This window comes from Macaca mulatta, chromosome 13 (assembly GCF_049350105.2).
Source record: "Macaca mulatta isolate MMU2019108-1 chromosome 13, T2T-MMU8v2.0, whole genome shotgun sequence".
NCBI lineage: Eukaryota > Metazoa > Chordata > Mammalia > Primates > Cercopithecidae > Macaca > Macaca mulatta.
Window position 1 is genome coordinate 71132564 of NC_133418.1, and position 17916 is coordinate 71150479.

Sequence of the window (17916 nt, forward strand, 5' to 3'; positions counted from 1 at the left end):
AAAGGATAATTCATGTCTGGTGGAGGGTGGGGTGGAAGACAGAGAGGATGGTGAGAGATTTTATTGTGCTACTCAGAACAGCACAATTTTAAGCATGCACATTTTTTACATCTGGAATTTTCCATTTATTATTTTAGGACTGCTGTTGAACATGGGTAACTGAAACCTTAGAAAGTGAAACGCTGGATAAAGGGGGATTACTGCATTTGTTTGCCTAATTATGAATCTGGAGTCCATCATCATTAAACAAAACTTGGTGTTCAATTCATGGATGTAAATATATTACATTGTGTGTGTTCATGATTGACATTTCATATATTTTAAGCACTTACCCTAAACAAAAGTTAATAATAACTGCTATTTTATGAGTTACTTACTGTGTACAAGATACTGTCTTAAGTGTCTATTGAATCCTCATGGTGGCTGTAGAGACTGTCATTTTATAGGTGAGGAAATCAAGGCTCAGGGCAGAAAAGACACTTGTCCCAAGTCACACTGCTGATCAGCACATTGAACTCAGTCTGTCTGGTTGTATTATGCTGCCTCATTGGGAATATAATCCATGATAGAAAATTTACTTTAAATTCATTTACATAGTAATATAGAGTTTTACTTTTCTTATAGTTAGAAATAGATAGGATATTATTATTGAGTTCTGCTTGTCCCCATTTAAGTTTTTCTGAAGGTGTCAGCCTATTTTGTCAAAGCTACTAAGGCATCCAGTAACTTTTCTCAGCTGGTGGAGAAGAGTCAAGGGAGAAGCTAAAATTTCTAACAGGATACTGAAAAGTCTAATTACCACAAATATCTAAGAATCCTTAGAAAAAAATGGTAAACTAGTATTAAAAAGTAGAAAAACAATAGATGTTGGTGTGGATGTGGCAGAAGGGAACACTTACATTGCTGGTGGGAATATAAATTAGTACAGCCTCTATGGAGAACAGTATGTAGATTCCTTAAAGAACTAAAAGTAGATCTACCATTTGATCCAGAAATCTCACTACTGGGTATCTATCCAAAGGAAAATAAGTCAGCATATGAAAAAGACACAGATACATGCACATGTATGTCTATAGCAGCATAATTCACATTTGCAAATATAAGGAACCAACCTAAGTGCCCAGTGACCATCGAGTGGATAAAGAAAATGTGATATATATAGACCATGGAATACTACTCAGCCATAAAAAAGAATGAAATAATGTCTTAGACATACAGAGTGATATAATGGACTTTGGGAACTCAGGGTTGGGGAGGTTGGGAGGGGGTGGGTGACAAAAGACTACATATTGGGTACAGTGTACACTGCTCAGGTGATGGGTGCACTAGAAGTTCAGAATTCGCCACTTATAGAATTCATCTATGTAACCACAAACTACATGTACCCCAAAAGCTATTGAAATTTTTAAAAAAATTGGCAAACTGAGTTATACATTTAAAAAAATCCAGTAAATTTAAGTGAAATAAAGGGAATTAAATAATATTTAATTAAAACAGAACTCTTTTTAGACAATTGTCAGTTTAAAGATGATTTCTCCTAGCAAATGAAATCTCAAGCATTTTAAAGGGGTTTTAAAATGGTGACTTATAAAAATTACTCCACATACTTAAAAATCTCAGTTTCCTCCTGCAGTTGAGCAGTCCTCATATGACAATTTGCAAATAGGCTCAGATTTTTCCCTATGGATCTTGCTATATGTTTGTAGCAAGTTTGTTAGGGAAAGAACAGGATAGAATATTATATAGGCAAATAACTTTTCACATTATTCTCATGTAGCCATCATTTTTTAAAACTAAACTTATTTGATGTTTTGGAAATGTGAAAGATAAGTAGACAAATTAAGCATGGATATTCAGAACTTTTGGAGGAAGTTTACTTTTACTAAAAGTAGTCATTCATGATGATGACAATGTTAAAATTATGTATGTTCTCATTGATAAGATTCAAGATGGAGAGAAGATTGCTCTTGGCATTGTAGAGGTAGCCATGAGGAAAGGAATGATGATTTAGACAAAATAAAAATGTATCAACAAATTTAAGAAAAAAATTGGGCAGCTTTTTCACCAAAGATTAACACAAGGAAGGACGTGGTCATGTACAACTGGCTCCAGATTGCGGGAGGCCCTGGAGGTCAGATTGAATCCCATTTTGACTCTGGAAAGTGATTTATTGAACATCTACCATGTGAGTCTGTTTTATTTTAGCAGATACTGAGATAAAACAATAAGGAAAATGTGGACGTTATGCCCTTAAGGATATTTTAACCCAAAAGCATATGTCAGGATAAATGTTGAGAAACTGGTGTATACACACTTCCTTCATATGCATGGAAAGGAAGAACAGAAATACGTGGAAGGTCACATGTATAGACAAAAAGAAAGAGGAAGAACCAAAATGACCTATCTAGACACTAGGCTTCTGTGCAGACAGAAGCTCTGTCTGGAGCTTTTAGCTCTATCTGGAGACGAGCTCAGCTGAAGAAAACTGCCTCCCTCAAAATCATGTTCACTCAGTTACTGGCCTCTGTCCAGTAGCTGAGTAACACTTGAGTATAAAGACCTGGCTCCCTTGCTCCAACTTAGGACAACTTAGAAAAGCCATCCCAGCTCCAGAACTTCTTGAGGGGTAGGTAGAAGCCTCTGTTGGTCCTGCATTGAAGGTTAACTTCTCCCTCTGCCCAAATCCGCCTCCTTTCCTATGTTTCTACAAGTGTTAATCCCAAGAGCTCTTTTTAGTAAACATACAGGTTGCCAGTCTCCATCTCACCATCTTCTTTCTGGAAAACCCAACCTGTGATAAGTTCTTGGGTCTGTTAATGACACTGCCCTTCTTTTCAGCTCCTCTGCTTCTCTGTGACTTTCTTTCATCTGCCATTCTCTTTGTTTATTTGTCTTTCTGTTGTCTAGTCACTCTTCTTTTTTTCTCATGCTCCTGTCTTTCACCAAAATGTATGCCTAAAATGTTTATTTTAATTATTTAGTAGTGTTTATATCACTCTATTTTAAAAAATAATCGTTTTCTATTTATTTCTTTCATAGAACACTCTCCTTTCATTCCTTCTAGTTTCTCTTCAAAACAATCTATATTCCAACACACTCTTCATAAAAAAAAAAAAACTCAAAAATTAGCCTAAATAAACTACTGACTCTCATTTTTGAATTTACCTATCTGACCCTTAACTAGGGTGACAATATGAGTATATGCTGTTGTCTCAGTACTGTATATTTATTAATAGCACTCCACCCTCAAAAGTGTCCGTTTTGAATAAAAAACTGCTGAGATATTTTCTTTACTTTTAATGGAGTTTTGTAGGTTTCGGCTGACTTGCAATTGGAAAAATGCTCCCCTCTTCTAGTTTAGGTGGCACATTTGTTTAATAAAATCTTAAGAATGAAGTCAAGGTTTATGTGTCATTATCTCAACCCCCTCCCTCTCCACCCCAGTACCTTTGAACTGATTCAGAAATAAGCCCTTTTGGAATTAAACACTTTAAATGTTGTATAAAAATTTTGATTTAAAACAGTAACTCAAGAAAGGATGCCAACAGTCTTTTTATTAGTTTGATACTTTCTCTGAAGATTCATTCCTGTTAATCATATCCACAGATGGGCTCACTGAAGAACTGCTTCACACATTAAGTCCAAGGACAAAATTCATTCATTCAGAAAAAATCCATTGAGTGAGAACGATGGCCGGGTCCTGCTCTTTAGGCATATAGTGGTGCCCTTGTTCAAACAAATAAATGCATGAGAGCATTTCAGATTATGAATAGAACTATTCACGGGATAGTGAATAGTTGGGATTCCATGGGTGGGATGGATGATGAGGGAGGGCCTCATGGAGAAGGGGGCATTTCAGTTGTGACCTAAACGTCAAAGATCTAAATGTAGAGTGTTCCCAGGAGAGGGAAGAGTGCATACAAGACCCAGAGGTGGAAATGAATGTTTGATTGGAAGGCAGTGAATAGTTGGGATAGTGGGCCTGGTAATGTGGAGCCCTTCTTGGATTTTATTTTGGGTAGTTTAGAAAGCCATTGGGATGCTTTAACCAGAGTGCAACATAATGTACTTTACATGTTTAGAAGATCACTCTGGCCACTGGGTGATGGATGGACTGTAGTGGGGCGAGAGTGAAAGCTGAGGGACCAGTTGGGCTCTTGTAAGAATGTCAGTGATGACGGTGGCTTGGATCTAGGTTGGCAATGGAGGACATGGAGCCAACATGACTTGCTGCTGGGTTGGAAGTAGGGAAGAAGAAAAACGGAAGCTGCGTTCTAGACTTCTGGTTTGAGCAGCTGGTAGGCTGGATAGTGTCATCATAATGAGTTGAGAAAGACTGGAAGAAAGACTAGGTTTTCTTTTCTTTTCTTTTCTTTCTTTCTTTTTTTTTTTTACGAGAGGGGATCAGGTAAAAAACAAACAAACAAAAAACAAACTATCTTTGGGCTGTTTAAAATGTAAGATGTTTCTAACCAGATTTTAAATGAGATTTTTCTTGTTGTTTTGGGATTTTAACTGAAGCCCAAAGCTAAGGACAGTAGATGACCATTGCCCCCCATTTTTTGGGGGGGGTACCAAATTTCTTTATTTGAAGGAATGGTACAAATCAAAGAACTTAAGTGGATGTTTTGGTACAACTTATAGAAAAAAAGGAAACCCCAACATGCATGCACTGCCTTGGTGACCAGGGAAGTCACCCCATGGCTATGGGGAAATTAGCCTGAGGCTTAGCTTTCATTATCACTGTCTCCCAGGGTGTGCTTGTCAGAGAGATATTCTGCCAAGCCAGATTCGGGTGCTCCTATCTTGTGCAAGTTGGTCACGTGGTCACCCAATTCTCTGATGGCTTTCACCTGCTCATTCAGGTAATGTGTCTCAATGAAGTCATACAAATGGGAGTCACTTTTGTCAGTGGCCAGTTTGTGCAGTTCCAGTAGTGACTGATTCACATTTTTTTCCAAATGTAAAGCACACTCCGTCGCATTCAGCCCGCTCTCCCAGTTGTCATAGTCTGGTTTCTTGATATCCTGAAGGAAGATTCGGCCACCTCGTTGGTTCTGCAGCTTCATCAGTTTCTCGGCATGTTCCCTCTCCTCATGAGATTGGTGAAGAAAGTATTTGGCAAAGTTCTTCAAAGCCACATCATGGCGGTCAAAACAGTAAAACACAGACAGGTAAATGTAGGAGGCGCAGAGCTCCAGGCTGATCTGGCGGTTGATGGTGGCCTCTGAGTCCTGGTGGTAGTTGTGGCGCACCTGCCAGGTGGACGCGGTCGTCATGGCGGTGGCTAAGGACAGGCGGCGGCGGCGGTGGCTGCGCAGCGCTGGAGCGGCAGCGGGGGCCTTGTGCCCCCCATTTTTAAAAGAGGTGTTATACCCACCCTCACATGGCATGTTAAAAGGTGGCTGAAACCAGGCCTGAGCTTTCCTCTAGTATCTGACAGAGGATTCTTTAAAGGTAGTTCATGGAAGTAAGATGCTATTCTCTCTCTCTCTTTTTTTTTTTTACCCCGTAAGCTGAGAAAGGGACTTCAAGATCCCCTCAGAGAGACTGGAGATGCTTGCCAGAAGGAGGGCACTAGCTTGCTCTTTGACCATCAGTAAATCAACTTTGCAAGTACTGTATTCCTTCATTCGTCCAAGTATTCTAGGCTGCAGCCTGTGAGGAAATTGGGGACTTGTGCTTGTTGTGTGTTATATTTATTATCCTATGCTTACGTATACCTGTATTGTAAGATACAGCTTTTACTGACCCTAACAGAAATTTCAGATTGACTGGGTAAGACAGAAATGCAAACAGGTAGGTATTCTTATGTAAAATCAATGGTGGGATCTTAGCATTGATAATTAAACCAATTAATTATTGTCTTTTAAATAAGATAACTGAGGGCCTCAAATGCGAATTGACGTGTCCTAGGTTTCAATCTGTTAAAAATGCAGCCAGGACAAGAACCCAGATATCCTGACTCTTGGTGATGGTTCTTGCATTAACTCTTCGTTAAGATGGAAGAAAAACAAATTTTCACTCTTTTAGGGGGGACTATTTAAACCATTTCTTTTAGAAGTAGGCCAATAATGTGGGTAAGAACAAGTCTTTTTTTTTTTTTGGTCTTTTGACTTTTACTCATTGCTGAGAGACACTTCTGCTTCTTTCAAATCTTTAAGTTCAGAAATTCTCTGAGATTTTGGTTTAAGTAGGAAAAAATAGTAGAAATACTACTGATTTCGTATTGTGTCTTCCCCTTCCTCCTCATATTTCTCTGTGTCCTCTCCCCTACATCCTCATTTTTTTTTTCCTTTTGTTTTGCTGGCAAGCTGCAGAACCTCACTGTGTTAAATACCTTCTTCCTAAATTATGCCTTAGCTGCCCCTTTCATGGAGAAGAGAAGGAAATAGCATGTGTGTTTCACCATCACAGTGACATATTTCCCTTGGCATTGTATTTAATTAGATTACAGTGAATGCCATGCTGTGTGGTGCTGTGTTTTATTAAGGCCAAAACGTGGTTCCATGATAGAACATGCTGTAAGTCCTGCAGTGCAGTGCAACACGAAATTTGTAGCAACACCTGTGTCTGCTACATCATAGAGGGTAAATACGGGCCAAAATGTCTATGTAAGGGAGGAAAAAGCCAGAGGAGGTGCTATTATCCAAGTAAAAAGCACTCTCAGCTTGAAGCATAAAATCTAAGTTTATAATAGAAAATTTCAAACTTTTTAATAGTATTGGAATGGAGCATTTCATTTTAAGCATGATTGCCTGGTGCAGGCAGTGCTGGAAGGCTGAGGTCACTGAAGGATTCGGGTATTCATTTGTTCACTTGTCCATTTGTTCAATACCTATTTGTTGATCATCTGACTTTTACATAGCACTGAGGGGATACAAAGCTTGTTTCCTTCCTCAGTGAGCTTGCCCTGCGGATCCACTTGTGAGCCTTATTTTCCTTATCATTGAAGTGAACCCTGGTTACAACAATACAGCTTTCAAAAAAGGCTCCATTGCAACAAATGTTTGTTGAACACTGGCTGGCTATGTGGAAAGAATTAGACTGGATTCTATCTATGTTCTAGTCAGAGCCTTAGCTGTTTCTTAAAATGAATATTTGCTCCTCCCCCTCTGCTTATTTTCACATTTTCTTCTTTGCCAAATATAGGAACTTCTTTGTGTGTGCCATGATTCAAACTAAAGAATATGTGGACATTTTAAGTCTGAGGTTACTGTATCCATTGGCTTTGCTTTATCTCCTTCCTCCAGGCCTAATTGGGTACTCATGAAAATAGGCCAAGAGATAATAAAATGGCATAGGAATAAGCCACTTGTTGGAAATGTATTACGTTCTTCGTCCAAGAACATCATACTGATTGCTGGTATCCATGGAGCATACTCTGATTTTATGTAGCTCCTGTTCAGTCCTGGGCTGAGCCTGCCATTCACAAGCCAGATTTGTTTTGCATCTGATGCTATTAAGAAGTCAGGGTGAATGATGCTTATTGCTGTGTGTAAGTTCTCAGTCCAGAGGACAGACTTTCCAGGAGATTTAAAATGAAGCACTGAAAGGCACACAATGTAACCACTACTTCAGGTCTTCTCTATCTGAAACCTCGAAACACATGAAATGGGGTTGTGTTGCTAGGTAGCACCTGTCCTGCCAAAAACTAATGGGCTGAGGATTTTTCCAAATGAGATAAAATCTCATTTCTTTAAAGGGTCGGTTCTGCTCTCCTAGAATGTTTCTGGAGAGGCACCTGGTAGCTCTCTTCAGTGGAAATTACATAAATAGACAGTTACCACAAGACTGTTTAGTGATGAGATGCCATTGCTTAGCCAGTAGGGTGACAGAGTTTGAGCTAGCCAAGCAGCGAGTCCCATTGAGGTTAACCTTAGTAGATAAAGAGTAGCAGTTCTTATATTCATGAGAAGTTCAGACCAGAAGATGATCTATTGCTGCAAGTAGATACCACGAGAAAGAGGAGTTACTGACAGAATATGATAAATAACACAGCTAGATTATACATGAGAAGGGGCTTAAATCTTTCAAAAACTAATGAATAGATGACAATGATAGCTCAGTCAATGCCGATAAATAATAAAATGTTGCTGGATAGTGGAATATGGGACTAATTTGTGCACCACTCAGCATATGAGATTAAAAAAGTCAAAGAGTCAAGTATATGTAACATTAAATATGAATGATTAAAATGAGGATGGAATGAAGTGAAAGTCAAGTCTGTATGTGCCATTAAATATGAACCTACAGCACCCATAGGCATTTTTTTCAATCTCTTGGAGGATCAAAGTGTACCTGCCTCTGAAAGCAAATGTGTGTATATTTCTTACATGTGAAAAGAGTCAGTGTAAATAAAGAAACTTTAAAAATGGACAGCATATTCAGAAAGAATTGGTAATGTGACTTTTGATTCTGAACATTTGGATCAGTGTGAGCAGTATTGATATTTGGCTCTGAGAATGAAAGGCAAAGAACCAAAGAACAAAGGGCAGCCTGAGCTGGCAATGGACAAGAGTGGAATAGCAGATAATGAGGAGAGGAGTACAACTAGACATGCAGGGCCTCAGATGTCTGGGAGGATAACTGACAAGAAAGGACACAGTCAGGGCAAAGAAATGTGAAATCATGATGTCTTTGATGAGTCTTTTCCCCATCAGTCTAGGTATGCTGTAAAGCAGACCTAAAGAAATAAAAAAGCATCATCCAAAGGCCTGTCTTCGAATTCCATTAATGATGACATGACAGAAGACAAAACATCCACATCCATATGCAGACTCTTTGAAAACACTGATGAGTGAGATGTCATCGAATCTTTTAGTGCTTATTAAATTGTATGGAATAGAGTGTTTCTGTTAGAGGGAAAAATGTATATCCAGCTAGTTAAGAAATAAAGAGACAAACTAATTTGTATTGATCCAAGGAAAACCACTTATCTGCAACTAAATGACATGGTGGTTAGAATGGGTCTTTCTAATTAGTCAAATAAGAGCAGCATTGCCCATGTCTGGATACCCTAGCCTTTCTTCATATGTGTAAATTCCATCACCTAAAGACAGATATGAATACATTTTATCTTACAAGGATGATCAGAGAAGGCCCTCAGGAGAAACAAAATGTTTAGGTCTGGAAAGATAAGATGCTATTACCGCTGTTGCTTAAAAAGTAAAATTCTAGCTAATCAATCATTTCTGTTCCTTGGTTTATAATTAACCAGTTTGGAAGAGTTTCTTTCTTTTGCCACAAGAAATTGGGTAGTCAGAAGTAATGATGATTTCTGTATAGAGTTGCCCCTGGAACAATGCAGGGGTTAGGGACATTGACCCCCTGCACAGTTGAAAATCTGTGTATAACTTTTGATGCTCCCCCAAACTTAACTACTAATAAGCACTGTTGACCAGAAGCCTTACCAATAACATATAGTTGATTACGTTATCTATTTTGTATGTTATATGTATTATATGCTGTATTATTACAATAAAGTGTGCTAGATAAATGAAAATGTTATTAAGAAAATTCTAAGAAAGATAATATATTTACTATTCATTAACTGGAAGTGGATCATAATAAAGTTCTTCATTTTTGTCATCTTCACATTGAGTAGGCTGAAGAGGATGACGAAGAGGAGCATTGGTCTTGCTGTTTCAGGTGTAGCAGAGGCAAAACAAGTGGAGGAGGTAGAAGGGGAAGCAGGAGAGGCAGGCACACTCTGTGTAACATTATGGAAATACATCTTAATTTCTGTCTGACTTTTTGCTTTTTCATTTCTATAAGGTATTAATCCTTCTTCAATCATTTGCTTTAGTTTTAGTGCCTGTATCATAGAAAGGTCCATGTTGTACAAGAAGTTAAAATCAGTCTTGAATAATCAGAACCCTTCTGTCAGGTTTTCTGATGTCCTCTTCTTTCCTGGCATTGCTTTTATGTCTTTTTCCTCGTTGTCTGGCACTGATTCAGAAACGCTCATCTCCATTAAGTCCTGTTCTGTTAATTTCTCTTGTGTAGTGTCTATTTGCTCTTGAATTTCTCCAACATCCATATCTTGAAACCCTTTTTGCCCCACTTTTTTGCCATATCCACAATTTCTTTTGTTATTTTCTTCATAGGCACTGTCAGAAAGCCTGTGAAGTAATGAACAACATCTGTATATAGTTTTGTCCAGCAGAAATTTATGGTTTTGAGCTGAAGCATTTAACTTTTTTTTTTTTTTCTGAAACAACAATGGTATCAAAAATCGTGGAACCCTTCCAGATTTTTATGGTGTTCTCTCTTTCAGATTTCTTTTCCATATGCAGAAAACTGAAACTGGACCCCTTCCTTTCACCTTACACAAAATTAACTCAAGGTGTATTAAAGATTTAAACATAAGATGTAAAACTATAAAAACCCTAGAAGAAAACCTAGGCAATATCATTCAGGACATAGGCATGGGCCAAGACTTCATGACTAAAACATCAAAAGCAATTGCAACAAAAGCCAAAGTTGACAAATGGGATCTAACTAAATTAAAGAGCTTCTGCACAGCAAAAGAAACTATCATCAGAGTGAACAGGCAACCTACAGAATGGGAGAAAATTTTTGCAATCTATCCATCTGACAAAGGGCTACTATCCAGAATCTACAAGGAACTTAAACAAATTTCTTACAAGAGAAAACAACCCCATCAAAAAGTGGGCAAATGATATGAACAGACACGGACATCTATGCAGCCAACAGACACATGAAAAAATGCTCATCATCACTGGTCATCAGAGAAATGCAAATCAAAACCACAATGAGATACCATCTCACCCCAGTTAGAATGGCAATCATTAAAAAGTCGGGAAACAACAGATACTGGAGAGGATGTGGAGAAATAGGAATGCTTTTACACTGTTGATGGTAGTGTAAATTAGTCCAACCATTGTGGAAGACAGTGTGGCCGTTCCTTAAGGATCTAGAACCAGAAATACCATTTGACCCAGCAATCCCATTACTGGGTATATACCGAAAGGATTGTAAATCATTCTACTATAAAGACACAAGCACACTTATGTTTATTGAAGCACCTTTCACAATAGCAAAGACTTGGAACCGAGCCAAAAATACCCATCAGTGATCGACTGGATAAAGAAAATGTGGCACACATACACCATGGAATACTATGCAGCCATAAAAAATAATGATTTCATGTCCTTTGCAGGGACATGGATGAAACTGGAAACCATCATTCTCAGCAAACTAACACAGGAACAAAAAACCAAACACCGTATGTTCTCACTCATAAGTAGGAGTTGAACAATGAGAACATATGGGCACAGGGAGGGGAACATCACACACTGGGGCCTGTCATGGGGTCAGGGGCAAGGGGAGGGATAGCATTAGGAGAAATACCTAATGTAGATGATGGGTTGATGGGTGCAGCAGACCACCATGGCACATGTATACCTATGTAACAAAACCGGACATTCTGCACATGTATCCCAGAACTTAAAGTATAGTAAAAAAAAAAAAAAATTTTTTTAAAGAAAAAAAAGAATCATTTTCGTGGAGTACTGTGTGTAATGAGCCTTAAAGTCCTTATGAGCCCTTGACCTGAATTAGAGATGTGTTTAGGGGCAAGTATACCACATTTTTTCAGTGTTAAACTCATGGGGTTCTGGGTAGCTGGGGGCATTGTCCAATATCAAAAGAAGGTTAAAAAACAGTCTCTTACTGGCAAGGTACTTCCTGACTTCAGGAACAAAGCATTGATGGAACCTATCCAGAGAAAGTGTTCTCACTGTATAGGCCTTCTTTTTGTACAACCAAAAGATTAGAAGCTGGTGTTTATCTTTTCCTTTCAAGTCTCAGGGGTTAGCAGCTTTATAGATAAGGGAAGTCCTGTTATAAACCCAACTGCATTTGCACATAAACGGTAGAGTTAGCCAATCTCTTCCTGCCTTTAATCCTGGCATTTGCTTCTCTCTCTCTCTCTCTCTCTTTTTTCCAGAGTAGAACACTTTTGTCTGCATTAAAAACCAGATCAGGCAAATATCCTTTCTCCTCAATGATTTTCTTTATGGCATCTGGGAACTTGTCTGCTGACTCTTGGCTAGCAGAATCTGCTTCTCCTGTTATCTTGACATTTTTAAAGCCAAACCTCTTTCAAAAATTATCAAACCATCCTTTGCTGACATTAAATTCTCCAACTTTAGATCCTTCATCTTCCTTTTGCTTTAATTTGTAATATAATGACTTCATTTTTTTCTCAAATCATATTAGAGACCATAGGTGTGCCTTTCTTATAGCAATCCTGCAACCACATAAAAGCTGAATTTTTAATATGAGATAAAAATGTGTTTTGTAAAAAGTACAAGGGTTTTGTGCATGCTGGTATAGCTGCAGTGAAGGTGTCACAAATTTCCTTTTTGTTTTTTACATCAGTCATTATACTGGATTCATTTATCTCCAATTTGTGAGCAACCACAGCTATAGACCTCAATCTATGAAAAATATCAAGCAATTTAACTTTTTCTCATAATGTCATGACTTTGCTTCTTGGGAGCACTTCCAGCATTACTAGTGGCACTAGTTCACTGCAATAGCAAGAGAAGGCCAGGCGCTGTGGCTCACACATGTAATCCCAGCACTTTGGGAGGCCGAGGCGGGTGGATCATGAGGTTAGGAGTTCGAGACCAGCCTGGCCAACATGGTAAAACCCTGTCTCTACTAAAGATACAAAAATTAGCTGGGCATGGCAGTGTGTGCCTGCAATCCCAGCTACTCGGGAGGCTGGGGCAGGAGAATCACTTGAACCCAGGAGACGGAGGTTGCAGTGAGCCAAGATCATGCCACTGCACTCCAGCCTGGGTGACAGGGCAAGACTCCATCTCAAAAAAAAAAAAAAAAAGCAAGAGAAGGTGGCTAGGAAATAATTGCAACAATATGAATTGTACTACAGTTACATTCATGTGGTTATGATTTAATACTACACCTTTATGTTTGTTTACATTTCTCTTGACTGAAAATGGCACCATGTATGGTCTGAAGTGTTTGTGTGCATATGTTTTGATAAATTTTAACTTTTTATAATAGATTTGTATATATTTATGGTAGTAAATGATATACTAGTATCTACATATATTTTATGAATTTATGACATACCTTTTTCTCAAAATTTTTAAATATTTCTAGGCTACAATATTCATCTGCAAGTTTTCTCAAATGGTGGTAAATCTCCAAAAAATTTTCAATATTTATTGAAAAAATCTGTGTCTAAGTGGTCCTGTGCAGTTCAAACCTGTTGTTCCAACTACACGTTATAACAAAGCATCCAGCTGAAAAGTGATTCAGTCCTTCATCATTTCCCACCTTCTGAGAGAGGACTTGAGTTCAGAATGCTGACTTCTGTCCCTTCGTATTCTTTCAGTAGTTAGTATCTCCCTTTTCTCAGAGGCAGATATCTAGAATCATGGGAAGGTGAAAGAAAATCCTGGCTCAGTGAATACAAATACCTCTTTCACTACTCGTGATAAACCTTAACAACCCATCCTCCTTAGAAAACAAAACAAAGAAACAATCAAATAAGCCATTTTTGTCATTTGTTCAGGCAGGGGAATCTTTCTCTTTGAAAGAGTGTGTTGGCTGGTATTACCAAGATTTGAGTCATCTGGTGTCCCTGGGGAAGTTGGAAGCTTAGATTCGTAGGGATGACAAGAACCACAAAGGGTAGTCTGGTTGCCCTGAGAGAATATATTAAACCTTGTATCAGGAACTTAGATTGTCTGTTCATGAATTTGTTTATTCATTCAATTATCTATTCTTGTAGGTGTTAGGGCAATAGTGTTGAGTGAAATCAGATGTGATTCCTGTCCTCCTGGAACACTAATTCTAGTTGGGGAGATAATATGTACTAAACAACTAATCACATATATGAAGTATATGACTGTGGTAATAATGAAATGCTCTGAAGGAGGGCACCAAGTTTTGTAAGCACATGCAACAAAGAAGACAAACCTAGACTTGTAGGTTAGGAAAGACTTCATGGAAGGATGAATGGAAGTTAATCTGATGAGGTGGAATGGAGGAGAGTGTTCCAGACAGGAGGACTCTCACGAGCGTCATCCTATGGAGGGGAAAAGATTTTCTTAAAATTCTCCAGACACAATACTTGAAAGAGTAGGTTCTGGGGCTCCCTACTCTATGAAATCCTGGCTTTATTATTCACTAAGTGAACATTGATAGTTTCTCTAAGCCTCAATTTCTGAGGAAAACATTAAAAATGGTAAGAGATAAAAGTATCGACTTCATAGGGTTGCTTTGCATGAAATAAGTGAATGCATGTAAACCAGAAGAGTTTGTAGCTCATTTGAACTAATTGTCAGTTATTTTTGTTAGGTGATGACATTCTAAATTTGCAGTGTTTAGAGTCAGGAAATTCTTTTTTTGTGAAGTTTAAAGTTTTATCAAAGGAATATATATACATGGTTTAAAGAGTCAGAGTGTTACATAGCTTGTAATGAGAAGCAGCTGACCGGTCATCTTTACAGCCTGACATTTTGCATTCCCAGGAGGCAACTGTTTTTCACCTCCATGTTTCTAAATAAAATGCTGGTACTATGACTTCTTGAATTTTTAGTTTTCGATGTTAGCTACTTACTTTTATGTAAGACAAGGATTTAAACTACCACGTATGCTGGAAGTAATGACTATTTCTACATATAAGATATGTAGAAACTTCTCTCCTCTTGCTGTGTTTACAGTCTTAAACCTATGTTAATGTAAATTCAGTGAGCCAGGTAGTATACTATTATTAATTTTGCTTCCTCTATAATATTTTGTTTTTCTCAAAGTTAATAATATTTTAAAAATTTATATATTTGCTTATTTTTCTATGTATTAATTGCTAATTCAACCCCAAACCCTCCTTAGTTGTGCATAGCTTATTTCAATACATTTAAACATATTAGGCCATCCCAATTTTGTTTTTTTGAAAAAAATCTCCCCTAGAATTTTGGGTCTGCACTGATCTGTACTGCTTGCCCTTTAGACCTGAGGTACAGCTGTTATGCTGCATTTCCCTTCACCATCATGCTGAGGCTCCCTGTCACTTTCACTATTCTCTGGCTTTCCTTTTCCTTTGATTATGTTTATCATTCATTCTTATTTTTCTCTTTCATTTTCATTTCATTTCATATTCCAGTACATTCCTGAGAAAAGATATGCGAGAATACAAAATTTTGAAATGTTGAATATCTGAACATGCCTTTATTCTGTCTTCACACTGAATTGGTAATTTGGCTGGGTATAGAATTTTAGGTTGGAAAATTTTTTTCCGTCAATATTTTAATGGTATTCCTTCATTATCTTTTATATGTAGGAGATGATATTAAGAAGTCACTGCCATACTGATTTAATTAATTAATTAATTAATTAGTTTATTTATTAGACAGAGTCTTGCTCTGTTGCCCAGACTGGAGTGCAGTGGCAGGATCTTAGATCACTGCAACCTCCACCTCCTGGGTTCAAGTGATTCTCATGCTTCAGCCTCTTGAGTAGCTGGGACTACAGGCACGTGCCACCATGTCTGGCTAATTTTTGGTAGTAGAGATGGGGGTTTCACCATGTTGCCCAGGCTGGTCTCGAACTCCTGAGCTCTGGCATTCTGCCTGCCTCAGCCTTCCAAAGTGCTAGGATTACAGGTGTGCCCAGCCTGATTTTTGATCTTGTGTATGAAAATTGTTTCTTATCCCTTCTCTGAAGACTTGTAGTATTTTCTCTTTGTTTTCCAAAATTTTCATGATGATATATGTCTGGATGTGTGCTAATTTTTATCCCTTGTACTGGATACTTTCAATCTAGAAAATTATGTCTTTTAGTCATGAGGGATTTTCTTGAATTATATTTTTGATTTTCTCTCCTCTGTTTCTCTCTCCTTTCTTTCTGGAATTCTTATTATTTGAAAGCTAAAAATCCTGGATTGATACACAAATTTTTATCTATTTTTCTTCCTATTTTCCATCTCTGTTGTATTTCTCTCTTTTGTAACATTGCCTCAAAATTACTTTCCATCCTGTCTGTGAATTTTTCATTTTTGTTGTCATACTTTTAATTTCTAAGAGCTATTCTTTTGTTTTTGAATGCTCCTTTAAAAAATGGAATAATACCTTTCTTGTTTTACGGAGACAACATATTCTTTTATCTCTCTAATGGTTAATTACAACTTTTTTTTGAAGTTTTCTTCTTCATAGCTCACAATCTGCTTTTTTGTTTATTATAGTCTCTTGTCTTTCATACAGAGCATTCCTCAAATATGTGTTAATTCTTGACTGCTTATATTTAAGTGTGAGGCTGTAGAGAAGACTGGAAACTGTGAAGAGATGAAGCTTGTCTGCTCCGGCCTTCAGTATAGGGAGATCTGGCTGAGCTCCCAGATCTTAACTTGGGAAGCCTCTGATATCAGTTATCAGTTTTATTAGGTCTGTTCTCTTGGACTAGTCAGATTTCTGAAGAAAGATCTTCCTATGTCCTCTGTGTCTGTGTTTATATTTGTGTATGTATCTGGTTGTGAGCATTCTGGCAACCAAGCAGAGGGAAAAGTCTGAGGGCCTTAACATTGGTATGTATATATTCACCTAATTTCCCTTATTTTAGTACAGTGCCCTTTCACTTAGCGAGCATGGTGTCTCCTGGTCCAGAAGTCCTCTATTTTACATTCTCAAGAGAATAAAACTTTAGTTTTCTACCAGAGCTGGTGAAGGGCAATCACCCAGTTGTATAGCGTGAAGGAAAGAAATTCTGGGTGTCATCTTATTTTCTCTGAAACAGTTTTTCATCCAGGTGTCCTATTTTTATCCTCACTTTCACCCTTATATCCAAAGATACATGGCACTACTACTGTCTGAGCCTTTTGGGAGTTTGTGGTATAAATTGAATTTTTTTGTTCTTTTCTTACCGACTTAGATTCAGGTTACTTAGGACCTAGTCAACTAGATAACTAACTTACTTGATTTTCTGACTTCCAATTTATAAAAGCATTCTCTCCTTTCCCATTGTTGTTTTGAGTGTACAACTTGAAATTGTCCTTTATTGTAATTTTATAGAGCTTAAGGGAAAGAGGAAAATTAAATGCATGTGTCCAATCTGCCATCTTTTGCTGAAAGTGAAAAGGTTATTTGATCTAAATATTTTCTTAGGTAGAGAGCACTTTACATATTTCGAAGTTATTTTTTTCTGCCCTTTCTCCTCCTTAATTTGCATATATTTTCATCTAAAAAAGATTGTAATATTTCAGTTTTACTTATTTTTAATACCATCAACACCAATAACATCTTCTGCTATATGGAATCAATGTGTTGAGACTTCATGAAAAGGCGAGTTCAAATAATATTCCGTATGTTCTTGCTCAATAGTGATTATTGGTTTTAATAAGGCTGTAATTATAGTTAAAAGAATGATAGTTAATTCTCTATTTCTCAGGGACTGATTGCCAAATTTGGGGATTACTTAGATTCCTTGAAGATTTTTATTTTCTTTTTTTACTGCTACTTTGCTTCTGAGCCCTTCAGTTCTCATTAAGAAGTCTGCTTCCATTAAATTAAAAACAAAGGATAAGAAGTAGAATAAGTTGTCCAATTATTGTCTTTGGTTCAGCTTAACAAACATTTCTCAAATGTTTATAAGTGTTGTGCTAGACATTGGAGTTATAAAAATGGGAATGATCTCTACCCAGGCTAGCTCCATTATTTGCAGTTAAATATTGAGGAAGTTGAAACTAAAATGGACAAGTATTTGTTTTTGATTATCTGTATATTTTATTTGATCTAATCTTCCTACTCATGTTAAAATGTATTTTTTTTTTTGGTTAACCTTTTAACATTTTAAACAATGTTGAGATATATGAAGAAAAACTTAGTATTGCCTGCTCTCCCAAACCTTCCCTATTTAATTAAC

General features: G+C 37.4%; 1 pseudogene; it reads right to left on the minus strand.

The window, feature by feature from the left end:
- Positions 1-4629: 4629 nt before the first annotated feature.
- LOC718612 (ferritin heavy chain pseudogene) lies at positions 4630-5324 on the minus strand (annotated as a pseudogene).
- Between the last annotated feature and the right edge of the window lie 12592 nt (positions 5325-17916).